Source organism: Vicia villosa, linkage group LG6, assembly GCF_029867415.1.
Source record: "Vicia villosa cultivar HV-30 ecotype Madison, WI linkage group LG6, Vvil1.0, whole genome shotgun sequence".
In the NCBI taxonomy this organism is placed as follows: domain Eukaryota; kingdom Viridiplantae; phylum Streptophyta; class Magnoliopsida; order Fabales; family Fabaceae; genus Vicia; species Vicia villosa.
Genome location: NC_081185.1, coordinates 65,252,144 through 65,268,835, shown reverse-complemented (window position 1 = coordinate 65,268,835; position 16,692 = coordinate 65,252,144).

Sequence of the window (16,692 nt, the reverse complement as noted above, 5' to 3'; positions counted from 1 at the left end):
GAAAATCAACCAACCACTACTACATCCTACATCATTAATAATTACAACCAAGCACTATGATTATTTACCAATCATATCGCGCATATAAACAATTATGTGTTTTCATCAACAACCCTCATAACCAATTAATAACAAGCTAACCAAGCCTATACTATCATATAGAACATCCAACTAGCTTCCTAACACTTCGAACAGCGTACGAAACGGAGCTACGGATCAAAGTTACAAGGTTCCAAAGTTTGGATAATTGAACATACTACACAACTCATCACTTGATCCTAATAAAAATAATGGGATACTTCATCCTATGAATCATTTAATTAGATAATAATATAGTTCATTGCGTTAGCTTTCCAACGCTTCGAACGGCGACAAAATCGGAGTTACGGTTCAGGAGTTACGAAGTTTCAAAGTTTTGGAAAAACATAAAAAGCTGTTGTCCGCTTCAGCTCCGCTCAGCGGACCTTCGCAGAGAATTTTCTGCAACAGAACCTCCGCTCAGCGGACCCACCTCCGCTCAGCGGACCTGCGTAAACCCAGAAAAAACCAGAACGAACCAGAACAGTTTTAACCCTCTTATACCCACCAAAACCACTCCAAAACATCATTATAACACCAATACAACACATACAAACCATAGAAACAACCTAACATCAAACTTTTCATGGTTGATTCATCAATCTATCTCAAAACTTAACTTTTATCCAAACTCAATCAAACCATAGAAATGGAAAAGAAAGCATGATCAATGAAGGTATCTATCATCATACTACACATACACACCACAAAATCATGTTTATAACTTCTAAACTCACAAAACTCACAATCCACCATTGTTGGTCAAGCATAGAAATAAACAAGAACAATACTATAAGAATCATACATCCAAGATAAATTAGATTCACCCCCTTACCTTGCTATTGTGACGATCGGAACTCGATTCGGATGAAAAACCACCAATCTCCACTTTTCCTCCTCTTTTCCTTCTTCTCCTTTTTCCTCTTCCTTTCTTTCCTTTCTGTTTTTCTTTCTTCTTTTCTTATATTCTTTTCTATCTCCCCCCTACTTCTCCAAAATATCTCAACAAAATATCTACTACGGTCTAAACTCAATTGCTCAGAAAAACCCCAAAACGCATAATATTACCTTAATAATATTTCCAGTACCAAAAATATGAAAACCTTCAATTAAATATTAGCCCGCCATCCCGAACTAATACCGACTGAAACGACTCCAAAAACGGTAAAATTCCAATAAACGTCACAAACGTCCAAATTAAGCATATACTTATATTTCCGAGCGTTACATCATGCACCCTGCTTACGGTAATTTTCAAATCCCACTATTAAGTTACAAACTAGTTTTTTCTTTTTACACTTGTTACTGATACTTTTTTTCCTTATTGGTTTTCAGGAATGGATCCTGACTCACTATCACCGCATCCACATGTTTAAACGTTCCCTGGACTATACTCATGATTGGCCATTTGCTTGTCGGTTTGTCCCTAGCAGAGGGAATGATCATATCTTGTCGTACCATATGTATATTGATCGCACCCAGCATGACGACGCAAAATGGTGGTCATACGGTGCTCACCGGGACATAGCTCCATTCGACCCCATTTCCTTATACTCTGGATGGTTTGCATGTAGGACCAATATCATGTGCATGTATCTTCCCGAATGGTGCATGCAGTAGTTTGGGTACGTGCAGAACATTCCCAAGTCATCCTTTTAGGATACTTCTTCTATTTGTATTGTCCGCAGAGACCTGGATAACATTCTCGCAGATTTTGAGAATCATCTGGTACCGGCGGAGTATTAGACTCATGAGGCCACATCTCAGTGGAGCGATGTTGAGGGTTACATGACAAAAGACGATCCTAGACGTCCACCTAGGCCTGCTCATGAGGAGCTCCTAGAAGATCAGCAGACATTGGACGACCATGTCGTTGATGTGTTTCCACTCAATCAGAATATTATGTGGCTTATACGTTAGGGCATCGTATCCAGAGTGTTTGCGAGAGGTAGAGATGAAGCAGTCGCCCTAGCAGAGTCCATTCTTTTTGAGGCACGGAGTGCCGTGGCTTACCGTAGGAAGAGGAGGAACTAGAGTGTTAGGATTAGGAATACGCAGTAGAGTATTTTGATTGTATTTTGTTTAATTTTAATCGACTTTGAGAGCAATGGTTGTACTAATATATTCGGTTTTTATAATATTTGGTTTCATTAAAATTTTACGTGGTTCTATAATATTCGCTTTTATTAATCGTTGAAAAAAATAACACCATTTTTAATCGAATCGAAATTAGTTTGCACTAAAAACACCACAATACTTGAAAATTGATGCTGGATAAATTATATAGGAAAAAAATTCGGAGATGTATCTCCAAACCAATTTCTTTAAGAAACGTGGGGGTTGTTTGTCTTTTTAAGGACAAAAGGTGACTTCGGAGAGGCATCTCCGACGTTTTCCTAAGGGTAAATTTGGAGATGCATCTTAATCGGAAAATTAGCAAGTGTACTATTTTCAACAATGTAGTAATAATAGGGTTTATCCCCAAAATCAATCTCGATGACTGCGTAGAAAATATAAGTTCTTTATTCTTATAATGATTCAATTGAACAAAATAACATGGGGGTTTGGTGATTGTTTAGAAATAATGATAAGTAAGAATGAATTAAAACAAAAGAGTAAAATTTAAATTTTATTTTAAACAATATGAGAAAGCATGCTAAGACAAGGTGTATGAGTTGCCTTGCAACAACCTTTAATCCTTATTTAACATTAATTAGAAAGAACTATTACCGAATATCAAGAATAATTTTCCCTAATTCCTTAGCAGAAAACCTTTGATATTCATCTTGTATCCTAATTCCTTAGCCATACAAGATGATATCAAGCAATATGTAATTTAATAAGAATGTTAAGGTTACTACGGTGAATCCTCATTCCTAAGTAATATCTACCGTAATATTATTGTACAAAAAGCGATGAGGTGATTTGTCTAACCTAAACCCCAACCGTAAATCAAAATCTATTTGTCCGATAGAAAAGGCATTAAGCACTTTGCACAATCAAATAGGTTCACACAAACAATGATATCATAAAATAAGGGAAATTTGGTTCATTATAATTGCAATTCAGGGACACCCCTAGCATTGGGGAGTTTAGCCGCTCATAACATTCAACAAAAATACAATAAGAAGATTAGACATTACAAGAAAAGAGGATTGCTTCGATCTTCAACCGCGATTGCTCTTGAAAATCTCCGTTCTCCGAAACCCTTGAGAGCCCCATTCCTTCTTCTGTAATTCTTTTGTACGATCAGAGATGTCCCAAATGCTTTCAAAAACTAGGTATAAATAGTGTTTGGGCATTCCTCAACGATTCAAAATGTCCAAAATACCCTTAATGAACCAGAATATTCGAAAACTCAAAAAGCCAAAATTCTTAGTGCATTTGCTGACAGTGTCGTGTCGCATGACACGGGAACCCGTGTCGACTTCTGCCCCTTGTCTCCAAACGCGCCTTTGTTGCTATTTTGCTGACACGGTCGTGTCGCGTGACACGGGCACCCGTGTCAGCTTCTTCCTCTTTGTTCCAAACGCGCCTTTGTTGCATTTTTTCTGACACTGGAACCCGTGTCAGCTTCTGCCCCTTGTACGCTTGTGGCAATTTTTCCATCTTTCGCCTTTGTGCTAATTCTTTGGAGCTCTTCACTTGCATATGAAATCACAAATAACTTCCAAACCAAGATATCAAAAGCACCTAATTGACATCGAATTCAAATTATAACCATACAAAGATAAACTTGCGAAAGATGAAATAACTTAAACGAGATGATGAAAAGACAAACCAAAGTGTTACCAAGTTGACGGATTTTTAACGAATAATTGATGGAAACTAAATAGAATTTGTGACCGATCAAAACTCCAAACTTAGCTCATTGTTTGTCCTCAAGTGATGCATGAGATAACAAAGAGGTCACCCCTGGATTTATTCTTACCACAATACAACCAATGTCTTTCGCAACTCAATTTCTACCTTTCCAGTCAAGTGTTCCGGTTTCACGAATCGAACTGCCCGCTTCACTTCCACATCAAAGTACTTCTTCACCTGTAAGCTTTTTCACACTTCTCACTAAATCTCTCGGGGTTGAAAAGGCAATTCACTCACAAGTCAATCATATGCAATACCAACTTTTAAATTTGAATAAACTCTACTTTCCATACACAAACATTTTGCACATACTTTTTGAGGTCTTCGGGTTGTAACGGGGCTTAGGTACAGTGAGATAAACAAGGAAAAGGATACACGATGGTTTTAGGCTCAGCATTTGTGTTGTTGTTCTTGTTTTTGTGTTTCTTTTATCACCAGGAGGATTTAACCACACACTTCTTTTGTCTCTTTTGCTTCACTTAATTGTTCCTTTGAGTGTTTCCTTAATCAACACGTCTCTTTGCTTAGGCGAGTGCTTATTTCTGATTTCTCCCTTTCCTTAAGGCATATTTTGTGTCTCAACATTTTTCTTTCATTTTTTATCTATTTTTTTCTTTTCGCACTCGCCCTTCTTTTAGGTGTACTACCCCAAACTTACAATTTTGCACAGATTTAACAACAACATTACAACAGTTATGCTGAGCAGGGTAGGAAGTGTTTGGCCATGGGTTAACAGATGCGGTTAAAAACAAACAAGGGATACAGGCTCAACAGGGGTTAACAATGGATAAAAATAAACATGAGATGACTAGAAAGGCTCAGGGAGAAATAGAAACAACATGCCTTAGTGTGTCATCAAGTAGTGCCATGTGAGCAGAACGTACACAAATTCTGAGTGATAAAGTCATACCTGACTGAACTTTCATGATAATATATTTCTGGATTTTTGTATGCTCACCATGTTGGGAAAATTTTACAGGATCCACAGTACTTATCTTGTAATGTTGCTTCTTCTTTGGTCCGGGTCTCCATAATTCAATTCTCGGTCTAGTATTATCAAGTTGCGTCCAACAATTCTCTTTGGTTAGATTAACTTTCAAGGGCGCTTGTGGACCAAGTATTGGTTGCGTATTTCATCCTCTCACTAAAAGTTCATCAATCATCCGGTAAATCGCAATCAATCTGTAACTAATCGGTCACGAATCTCATGATGTTTTTGTTACTTTCCTGATGATAATCCAGGTATTTCGCACTGCTCAGTGTCATATTTTAGTCTTTTTAAATTGGTTTAAGTATGTATGAGTGTGTTGGCATGTTTTATCCTTTCATTTGTTTTCGAGTTTATTTTCCCATTTTATGCTTTGGTTTGGTTGTTTAATGATGCTTCAGATCTAGGAGATTGTTCACTCTACCCAGTGCAAGAAATGTCGGAAGTAAGGAGCAAGACAAAGAAGAAAGGAGAGAATCAGTGGTGCAACACGGGTGCCCGTGTTGAGTAACACGACCCGTGTTGCTAGGCAGGCAAGCAAGAAACAAAAGTGAAGAAGCAGTGGTGCAACACGGGCACCCGTGTTGCCTAACACGACCCGTGTTGCTGCTACTGAGTGCACAATCATTTTTAAAAGGATCCAGAGGACCAACACGGGTACCCGTGTTTCCCAACACGGCCCGTGTTGGCGTGTTACGCTGATTTTCATGATTTTATGATTTTTACTCAAAAAGTGAGCCCGGAGGGTGTTTTGGTACTTTCCGACTTAAAAAGAAGGGTTTGCAATATATAGTGAATGATTAAGAAGAGAAGAGGCATCTTTTACAGAAGGGAGAAATTGAATCTGAGTCAGAGCAACATATGAGATTATTGAAGAACGGAGATCATTCATGAGCCAGAGCAATTGAAGATAAAAAATTCCTCAATTATCTGTAATGTTTAACTTTGGTACTTTTGAATTTCTTTTGAACAATATGAGTAGCTAAACCCCCCCAATGCTAGGGGTGTCCCTGATTTGGTTTGTAGTGATTTTGATACTTTAATTTGATCGATTTCATGTTTATGTTATTCAATTCAATTTTATACCGCGTTTAATGCTTTCTTTATCTGACCAATAAAGATTGTTATATGATTAACAATTTGCCGGATCGCAATTGTTAAGGTTTGTATTCAATTGAACCATAGTAGATATCACCTAGGACTAGGGATACCCTATGGTCACTAAGAACTCTTGATAGAAAAAGCTTGGTTTTATCTGATTTCTCTAAGGACTTAGGATTTATAGATGAAAAACCAAAGGTTTGCCCAATAAGGATTTAGGGGCAAACACTTTAAAGATTTAGTAATTGAATATCATGAACTTGTTGAAGAGATCTCAAATAAGGATTCAGGGTTGTTACAGAGCAAATCACACACCTTGCCTTGGCATTTACTCATATTAGTGAAAAAGCTTAAATTTACATGCTGCTATTTTTATTCTACGTTTAGAAATTATAACTAAATCAAAAACCCCAGTTGTCTTTTTGTTTAATTGAATAATTATAAAACTTATATTCCAACGCAGTCCTCGAGATCGATACTTGGTTTTTACCCTTTTATTACTACTTCGTAAAAATAGTACACTTGCTATTTTTCCGATCAAGTTTTTGGCGCCGTTGCCGGGGACTGCCAAATATAAGTTAAATAATAATTTAATTGAATTTTTGTTGCTCTGCAACCAAAATTTTATTTTCTGTTATTTGAACTGCTCGTACTAATATTCATCTAATCTTTGTATGCAAGGTAAGGCCTCAGCTGAACTTATTTTTGACGCAGAACCAAAAAGACTATTCCGAGCAAGACGCCAAGAAGCTAAACAAAAATAACTGGAAGAAAAAGAAGAAACGCTGATAGTTTCAGATCCTGAAACAGAGGAGACTAATTCAATCCATTCTGAGCATTCAGATTCTGAACCTGAAACTATGGCCGAAGACCCACCTCCTGTGGAAAGGCATTTAGGTGATTATGGGAGAGAAAATGCACCTCTTGGCCGGATGACAATTGTTAACCAACCGGTCAATGTTGCCCACTTTCAGTTACACCCGGCAACAATACGACAACTAGAAAAGAAACCATTCTCTGGAAGAATCAATGAAGATGCAAATAAGCATTTACAAAGGTTTCTTACTATGACAACATCACCAAAGATAGAGGGGCATTCTGAAGAAGCCAAGAAATTGGTGATGTTTCCATTTACATTGTCAGACGATGCTGAAGAGTGGTTTTACTCTTTACCTGCTGGAAGTATCACAACTTGGCAACAAATGGAGACAACATTTCTGAATGAATATTTTCCAGCTTCTGTGTATATCCGTAAAAGATATGATATAGTCAATTTCTAACAGAAGGAAGGAGAATCATTTGGAGATGCATATAAAAGGTTCAAGCGGTTGTTGGTTGCATGTCCTACTCATAACATGGATGCAATCGAACAAATGCAGAATTTTGTAAATGGTCTTAAGCTTAAGACTAAACAACTAATTGACACAGCTGCTGGTGGTTCAACGAATTTTAAAACAGCCACTGAGATAAAGAAGATCATTGATGCTATTGCAGCAAACGAACACTTAGAGCTGTATGACCGCAGTGTAAATCAACCAGAAGGGCTAGTTAATTTGAAGTTGTCAAATCAAGTTGTTAAGATGGAAGATCAGATCGCAGCTGAAGTTGAGCGCAGATTAAAACAAATGGCTCTTGAGAAACAAAAGGTGGCTCAAGTTCAGCCGGCTCAACCGATTCAAGCAGTGAATTGTGAAATATGTGGAGGACCTCACTTTGCCGTGCATTGTGTGGTAACAGCTCAGCAGGTGGAAGAAATCAACTTTTTGAAACAGAACAACCCTTACTCCAATACTTACAATCCAGGGTGGAAGAATCATCCGAATTTCTCCTGGAAAGATCAACAAGGGAATGTTCCAAAACAAGGGGCTGTTCCTTATCAAAGTCTTCCACAACAACAACAGCAATATCGGCCACCACAACAACAACCGTATCAACAACCTTATCAGCAACCTCAACAACAATTCCAGTAACAAGGGCCAAGAAAAGTAGATTGGGAGATCGCCATTGAAAAAATGGCTGCTCAAAGCTCCCACTTTCAAGAAGAAACAAGAAGTAATTTTCGGAATACGGGAGCATCAATTAAAAATCTTGAAATTCAGATGAGTCAAATAGCACAACAATTGGCAAGTCCTCAGCAACCTGATGCTCTACCTAGTGCCACGGTTACGAATCCCAAAGACCATAATAATGTGAGCGCTATAGTAACTAGAAGTGGTAAAGCGAAAGAAGTTGTGGAGGAGAGTGCTGAAGAAGAAGAGCCATTGCTTGAAGTGGATGTAGAAATAAAAGAGAATGAGGTAGAAGCGGAAGACTTAGGTGTGTTGGAACCAACAACTAAAGGGAAGACTAGTTAACAAAAACCGACAATTAAATTACCTTTTCCAACAAGAAATAAGAAGAAGGGGGAGCATGAGAAAAATTTTGAAAAATTCCTGGAGATGTTTAAGAAACTTGAGTTAAACATTCCATTCCTGGAGGCATTAGAACAAATGCCTACATATGCCAAGTTCATGAAAGACATCATCTCCAAGAAAAGGACCACCGATCATGACCCAATTATTTTAACTGAAACTTGTAGTGCTATTTTGCAAGGTATGAAGATTCCGGTGAAAAAGAAGGACCGAGGCTCTGTAACTATTCCTTGTACCATTGGGGATAGATCATTTAAAAAGGCTCTTATTGATTTAGGAGAAAGTGTAAGCCTTATGCCGCTGTCCATCTACAAGAGATTGGGAATTGGTAAAGTTCAAGATACAAGAATGACACTCCTATTTGCAGATCATTCCGTAAAAAGACCTTACGGGATAGTAGAAGATGTGCTCGTCAAAATTGACAAGTTTGTGTTTCCAGTGGATTTTGTAATTTTAGAGATGCCAGAGGATGAAGAAATTCCGATCATTTTGGGGAGACCATTCTTAGAGACCGGGAGATGTTTGATAGACATAGAAGAAGGCACGATGACCTTAAAGGTGTACGATGAAGAGTTAAAAATTGATGTGCGAAACACCATGAAATACAAGGATGATGTTGCTACTAGTCAACATATTGAGGTGATTGATCAAATTGTTAGCAATGAGAATGCTTTGAAGTTACAACAATTACCCTTAGAAAGAGTGTTGAGTTTATCAATTTTTAACGAAGCTGAAGAGGTTGACGAAAAAGAGATGGAAGTGTTGAAGATGATGGAAGCAAAACCTTTCATTAAAAGTTCTCGACAAAATCGGTGGGAAGATCTAAGGCAACCGTTAGTAGAGGAAAAGAAAGATGAACCAAAAAAGGGGGCTGAATTGAAACAACTACCGGAAAACCTCAAATATGTCTTCCTAGACACAGAAAGCAAATGTCCAGCTATCATAAACTCACACCTTGAAGTTATCCAAGAGAACAGACTTGTTGAAGTTTTGAAAAAGCACAAAGGTGCCATGGGATGGTCGATTGACGACTTAAAAGGTATTAGTCCTACAGTTTGCATGCACAAAATTCTCATGGAGGATGATCACAAACCTGTAGTCCAACCTCAATGGAGGTTGAATCCGACAATGAAAGAAGTTGTCAGAAAAGAAGTGGTGAAACTATTAGATGCTGGGATGATCTACCCTATATCTGATAGTGCTTGGGTGAGTCCTGTTCATGTAGTGCCGAAAAAAGGAGGAACTACAGTGATAAAAAATGAGAAAAATGAGTTAATCCCTACAAGGACAGTAACAGGGTGGAGAGTTTGCATTGATTACAGAAGGTTAAATCTGGTGACCAGAAAGGATCACTTCCTGTTACCTTTCATAGACCGAATGCTGGAAAGATTAGCGGGTCATGACTACTATTGTTTCCTCGATGGGTATTCGGGGTACAATCAGATAACGGTCGCACCAGAAGATCAAGAGAAGACGGCCTTCACTTGCCCGTTTGGTATTTTTGCTTATAGAAGGATGCCATTCGGGTTATGTAATGCTCCAGCTACTTTTCAAAGATGCATGCAAGCCATCTTTGACGACATGCTTGAAAATCATATGGATGTATTCATGGACGACTTCTCGGTTTTTGGTAAGTCTTTTGATAATTGTTTAACTAATCTTGCTCTTGTGTTAGAAAGATGTCAACAGACCAACTTGATTCTCAACTGGGAGAAGTGTCACTTCATGGTGCGTGAAGGTATAGTCTTGGGTCACAAAATTTCCCACAAAGGAATAGAAGTTGACCAAGTAAAGATCGAAGTAATATTAAAGCTACCTCCACTAATGAATGAGAAAGGTATTAGAAGTTTCCTAGGGCATGCGGGATTCTACCGCAGGTTCATAAGAGACTTTTCTAAGATAGCCAAACCCTTAACTACTCTTTTGGTTAAGGATAAAGTTTTTACTTTTGACAATGAGTGTGCCGTAGCATTTGAAACAATTAAGAAAAAACTGGTGTCGGCACCAATTGTTGTGGCCCCGGATTGGTCTCTTCCTTTCGAGATCATGTGTGATGCAAGTGATATTGCAGTAGGGGCAGTTCTAGGACAGCGTAGAGACAAATTGTTACATGTTATTTACTATGCTAGTCACGTTTTGAACCCTGCACAGATGAACTACGCAACCACTGAAAAAGAGTTGCTAGCTGTTGTTTATGCCTTTGATAAATTCAGGCAATATCTGTTGGGGTCCAGAGTCATTGTTTACACTGACCATGCTGCTTTGAAGTATCTTTTTGCTAAACAGGACTCTAAGCCAAGACTTCTGCGATGGATCTTACTCCTTCAGGAGTTTGATGTGGAGATTCGTGACAAGAAAGGGTGTGAAAACATAGTAGCAGACCACCTTTCTCGAATGTCACCCATTGAGGAAACAGAAGAAAAACGTCCAATAAAGGATGAATTCGCAGATGAACACATCCTTGCTGTTATTGGTGTACCTTGGTTTGCCGACTATGCAAACTATCTGGTAGGTGGGGTAGTCCCAGAAGATTTTGATTCTAACCGCAAGAAAAAGTTTTTACATGATTGCAGGTTCTACTTATGGGATGACCCATTCCTATACAAGAAATGAATAGATGGTTTGGTCAGAAGATGCATACCAGAGGAGGAACAAAAGGGTGTACTAAAAGCTTGCCATGACTCAGACTATGGGGGACACTTTAGTGGTGATAGAACTGCTGCAAAAGTCTTACAATCTGGGTTATACTGGCCGACCTTATTCAAGGATGCTCATCATGTCGTTCGAGAATGCGACAGATGTCAAAGAACAGGTAATATCTCAAAGAGAAATCAGTTGCCCCAGAATGCTATGTTGGAAGTGGAACTGTTTGATTTATGGGGGATTGATTTTATGGGACCTTTTCCACCGTCTTTCGGGAAAAATTATATATTGGTGGCAGTCGACTACGTATCATAGTGGGTAGAAGCTGTGGCATTTCCCACCAATGATGCGAAAGTGGTGGTAAATTTCCTCAAGCATAACATTTTCTCTAGGTTTGGAGTACCCCGAGCACTAATCAGTGATGAAGGTACTCATTTCTTAAATAAATTAATGGAGAATTTGTTGAGAAAATACAATGTGAAACACAAGATAGCCACCCCATATCACCCTCAAACAAGTGGGCAAGTCGAGGTTTCTAACAGGCAAATAAAACAAATTCTGGAAAAAACTGTTAGTGCCTCTCGAAAAGATTGGTCGGTCAAGTTAGACGATGCTCTATGGGCGTACATAACAGCGTACAAGACACCAATAGGTATGTCTCCGTATCAATTGGTGTATGGGAAGGCATGTCATCTACCGCTCGAACTCGAGCACAAAGCGTTTTGGGCCACCAAACTCCTAAACTGTGATTTTCTGAAAGCCGGTGAAGCTCGAACGACTCAACTTCATGAGTTGGAAGAGTTCCGTAATCAAGCATACGAGAATGCCAAGATCTATAAGGAACAAACAAAAAAATGGCATGATCAGAGGATTCAGAAAAAGGAACTGCGGGAAGGTCAATTGGTATTGTTGTTTAATTCCAGGTTGAAACTATTCCCTGGAAAGTTAAAGTCACGGTGGTCAAGACCATTCCTGATTCACAAAGTATTCCCTCATGGAGCAATAGAATTAAAAAATCAAACCAACGGGGATACATTTAAAGTGAATGGACAGCGGGTGAAGCCGTACTATCAAGGACAAGAGCGTGGTCTGATTGATAGTGTTCGTCTTACCGGATAAGATGAACGACCATCGAGCCAGGCGACGTTAAACGAAGCGCTTCATGGGAGGCAACCCACGGATTTTCCCTAATTTATTCTTTTTGTTTTCTTTTGTGTGTGGTTTCAGTTTTTTTCAGGTAAAGCTAGTTCCAGTGGTGGATACGAAGTGTGGAAAGACAAGGAAAGTGGAAAAAAACACAATTTTGTGAAGTTGAACCAGGGGTGCAACACGGGTGGCCGTGTTGTGTAACATGGGCCGTGTTTCCCCGTGCAAGATATTTGATAAAAAAGGGGGTGAAGAAACAGTGGAGCAACACGGGTGGCCGTGTTGCGTAACACGGTCCGTGTTGCGTCCACTGGGAGCAATCATGTTTTTTCCATTCGAGCAGTGAGGCAACACGGGTGGCCATGTTGGGTAACACGGTCCGTGTTGCCGGTACGAGAAAACATTTTCAAATTTTTTTAAATGGGACCATGGACCCCACCCATCCCACCTCACTCCTATCCAATCAAATTCGTTTCTCTCTCCATATCTCCATATTTTCTTTTTTTTTATTTCTCATAAACCTTCTTCCACCTCCATCTCTCTCCAAAACCTAAAACTCCATTAAAACCCTTCCACACCCTTCACAAAAAGTGTTCTACTCCTCACCCTCTCCAACTCTACGGTAACTTTTTCTCCTAATTCACAAATTTTTTCGTTTTTGATTTTCTTCTTATAAGTACGAATCATGCCACCAAAAAAGAGAACCAACACGGGTAAGCAAGTCGCTGAGACTGCGGGCACTCGCAAACGCCCGGTCCGCCAATCCAATCCTCATGACATTATTTTAGAGGACCCTAAGCATCACCAAAGATATATGGCTCATGTCAAACGGAAGCTCATTCCAACAAGGCATAAAAACCAAAATTGATAGGCTATTTCATTCTGTGGGTATGTTGGAATTTATGTATATGGAGGCACCATCTTATGAACGCCTCACTCTTGAGTTTTTAAGCACCACAGAGTTTAAGTTAGAAAGAAAGTGGAATGGATCTATTAAGTACTACTTTGGTACTCTTAAGTTCCGTATGTTTAACAAAGCCCATGAGCTAACCGTAGAGGAGTTAGGAGGTGTCCTCGGTTTGCCCATCTATGGACCTGGGGCCGTTCCGGATGAATTCGCGGGACAACAATTTTGGGGAGATATCACAGGTTTGGAAGCTTATGTCGCCGCAAGCGCTAAGTCATCATGGATTCAGAATCCATGTATTCGGTATGCCCAGAAAGGGCTTGCGTATACTGTGTTTGGCAGGGGTGATAGCCATGGCGTTGCGACCATGAGGGAACTCTTTTTCCTCTATGCAATGTTGCATCATGATGTGCTTAATGCTGCCGCATTCGTGGCTGATTTTTTGGGCAAAGTGGGTCGTGCTTCGTCTGGTGTAATTTCTGTAGGTGGTCTTATCACCCAAATTGCGGTTCATTTTGGGTATAAAGAATTATTGGACACTGACACTCCTATTGAAGGTAAAACTAAGATTGATATGGAATCACTCATCCATCAATACATGATTACTATTTCTGATGGTGGCTATTGGTTGACAAGTAGAAGTCGATTCTTGTTTGAATTACCTAACTCGGCAAAAGCCAGCACTGCTAATCGTGCTAACTGGCTCTACACTAATGTCGCTCCTGAAGGAGACGACCAAGATGCTTATTTTGATGCAGGTGATCAAGGAGACGGCGAAGACCCGACTCAGCATCAGTTCCCACAGGCGCCCTCTCAGTTTAACACCTATGGTTCAGCATCATCTTCTATGGCTCCGAATCAATGGGAATGGGTCCAATCTGAAATTGGGCATCTTCGAACTGAGCAAACCCGGCAAGGCGAGGAGCAGACCTGTCAAGGAATTATGATCACTGATATGCACGAGATGATGCAATGTCTGATGTTGCAGTTTCCACCCCCCTCCTCAGTAGGTCCGGTATGTCCCTCTCACGCTTGCACCAAAACATTGCGGACAATGTTTAGTTCAGGTGTGGGGGGAGTTTTATTTGTCGCTTTTAGTATTTTCTTTTTATTTTGATTTCGTATCTCTTTTTTTTTTCCAGTACTTTATGATAGTTTGTGTGTTAGCTATGACATGTCAGTGCAGGATGCTGAAATTGTTAGCAGGACAAGTGATGAGAATCTGTGATAGTGAACCAAATTGCACCTCGCAGTGATGAAAGGAACCCCCAAAGAGTTGGTACTGTTGAACTTAATGATCGGACACACTTTCAAGCTTTGGACCAGACGATAGACTTGTAGACCCGATGAGGCGATAAAGTTGTACCATACAAGAAATGTTTTTGGACCCTGTGAGCTTGACCAAACATGGTGAGGATTATCAAAAGCCAAATACAAAATCATCATGAGAGTTTGTCAGGTATGTCATCGTCACTTTTGGTTTGTGTAAGTATTTGTTGGAATTTCGAATGCACATGTTTACACACTGAGGCACTTGTTTGGTTTACACCTGAGCCTTTCAAGATAACCTTTTCACGCTTATCCCTTGTTAACCCCGTTCGAGCCATACAACCTTTTGTTTGTTTGATTACATACATGAGTTCACCAATAAACCAAACACTTCCTTATCCTGCTTAGATAAGAGTAGTTACTTTTTGATCTGTGAAACAATTTAAGTTTGGGGTCGGTACACCGAAAACAGAAGAGTAGGTAAGTGCAGAAAAAAAAGAGAAGAACCAAAAGAGAAAAAAAAAAGAGAAAAAGAAATGATAAGTAAAAAAAACACTTACCTATAAGAGAATCTGATCTGAAAATAAAGATGTGAAAGAAAAGAGATGCTCAAAGAAATACACGAGCAGTCATTCAAGGATCTTAAGAAACGGTGTCCGACACTTGTGATTGTGAACAGTAAAATAACACAGTGAGCGAAGTAATGACTCTAATTCTAAGCCAAAAGCCACTAGTTCTCCCGTTTGTTTGTTCATCCCACCTTTTCCCTTAGCCCCGTTACAACCTTGAAAGACCTCAAAAAGTGTGTGTCGTGTGCGTATGAGATGAAGATAAATGTTATACAAACCTATGAGCTGACTTTGCATGCTTTGATCATTGAGTGCAAACACTTTAACCCGAGAGTTTTGGTGAGAGTGTGAATAAGCTTGCAGGTAAAGAGACACCTCAATGTGGAAGTATAGTTGAATCGCTAAAGTCAGGGAAGAAGGAAATCATTGGAAGGCAAAGATGAAGGAAGTTGTGAAAGATCTCAGCAGTACTGTGGTAAGATATTTGTGAATAGTTTGGGGGATCCTTGGTTATTTCTCGAGCATCGCTTGAGGACAAGCAATGAAATAAGTTTGGGGTTGTGATCGGTCACAAATCTCATGATGTTTTTGTCACTTTCCTGATGATAATCTAGGTATTTCGCACTGCTCAATGTCATAGTTTAGTCTTTTTAAATTGGTTTAAGTATGTATGAGTATGTTGGTATGTTTTATCCTTTCATTTGTTTTCGAGTTTATTTTCCCATTTTATGCTTTGGTTTGGTTGTTTAATGATGCTTCAGATCTAGGAGATTGTTCACTCTACCCAGTGCAAGAAATGTCGGAAGTAAGGAGCAAGACAAAGAAGAAAGGAGAGAATCAGTGGTGCAACACGGGCGCCCGTGTTGAGTAACACGACCCGTGTTGCTAGGCAGGCAAGCAAGAAACAAAAGTGAAGAAGCAGTGGTGCAACACGGGCACCCGTGTTGCCTAACACGACCCGTGTTGCTGCTACTGAGTGCACAATCATTTTTAAAAGGATCCAGAGTGTAACACCCCAAATTCTAAACTAATTATTTTAGCGTGATGCTTAGCTGTATTGATGAATTTTGGTGTATTTTAGAATAATTAGAATAATGAGTGGAATTATTTTAATTAGTAAAATAAAACAATATCAGTGTTAGAGATATTAAGGGTAAGAGCGGTCAATTGTGAAGAGTAATTGAGGGCAATATGGGAAGACCATATTAGGGGTCTTAGGGGTAAAAAGAGAAAAGAGAAAAGAGGGAATCATTCTGCACGATTAAAGTTTTGAGAAGAGGCAGAAGGAGAGATCTAGGGCACGAAGAACATGGAGGGATACGTATAGAGAACGCGAAGAGAAATAGAATCCAACCGTGAATCAAGGTAAGGGGGGACTCTTCTAGTTAATTTCTATTATGCGATTGTAGGTAATAGAATAGATTGATATGTGATTCGATTCGATTGAGTATATTGGGATTGGGATTGTTGGATTTGGGGAGATTGATGATATTGCATGAAATTATGATTTGAAAATGTGTTTTAATGATGCTTGATGATGTGTGATAATGTCTACTATGTTTTTATACCTTTATATGATGTTGGGAATGCATTTGGGGTGAAAGGAGTGCGAAATCGCAGGTCTGTCGCAGAATAGCGAATTGCTGAAATCGTAGGTCCGCTGAGCGGAGGGGGTCCGCTGAGCGGAGGTCCCAACATAGTTCGCTTCTGCCTGGT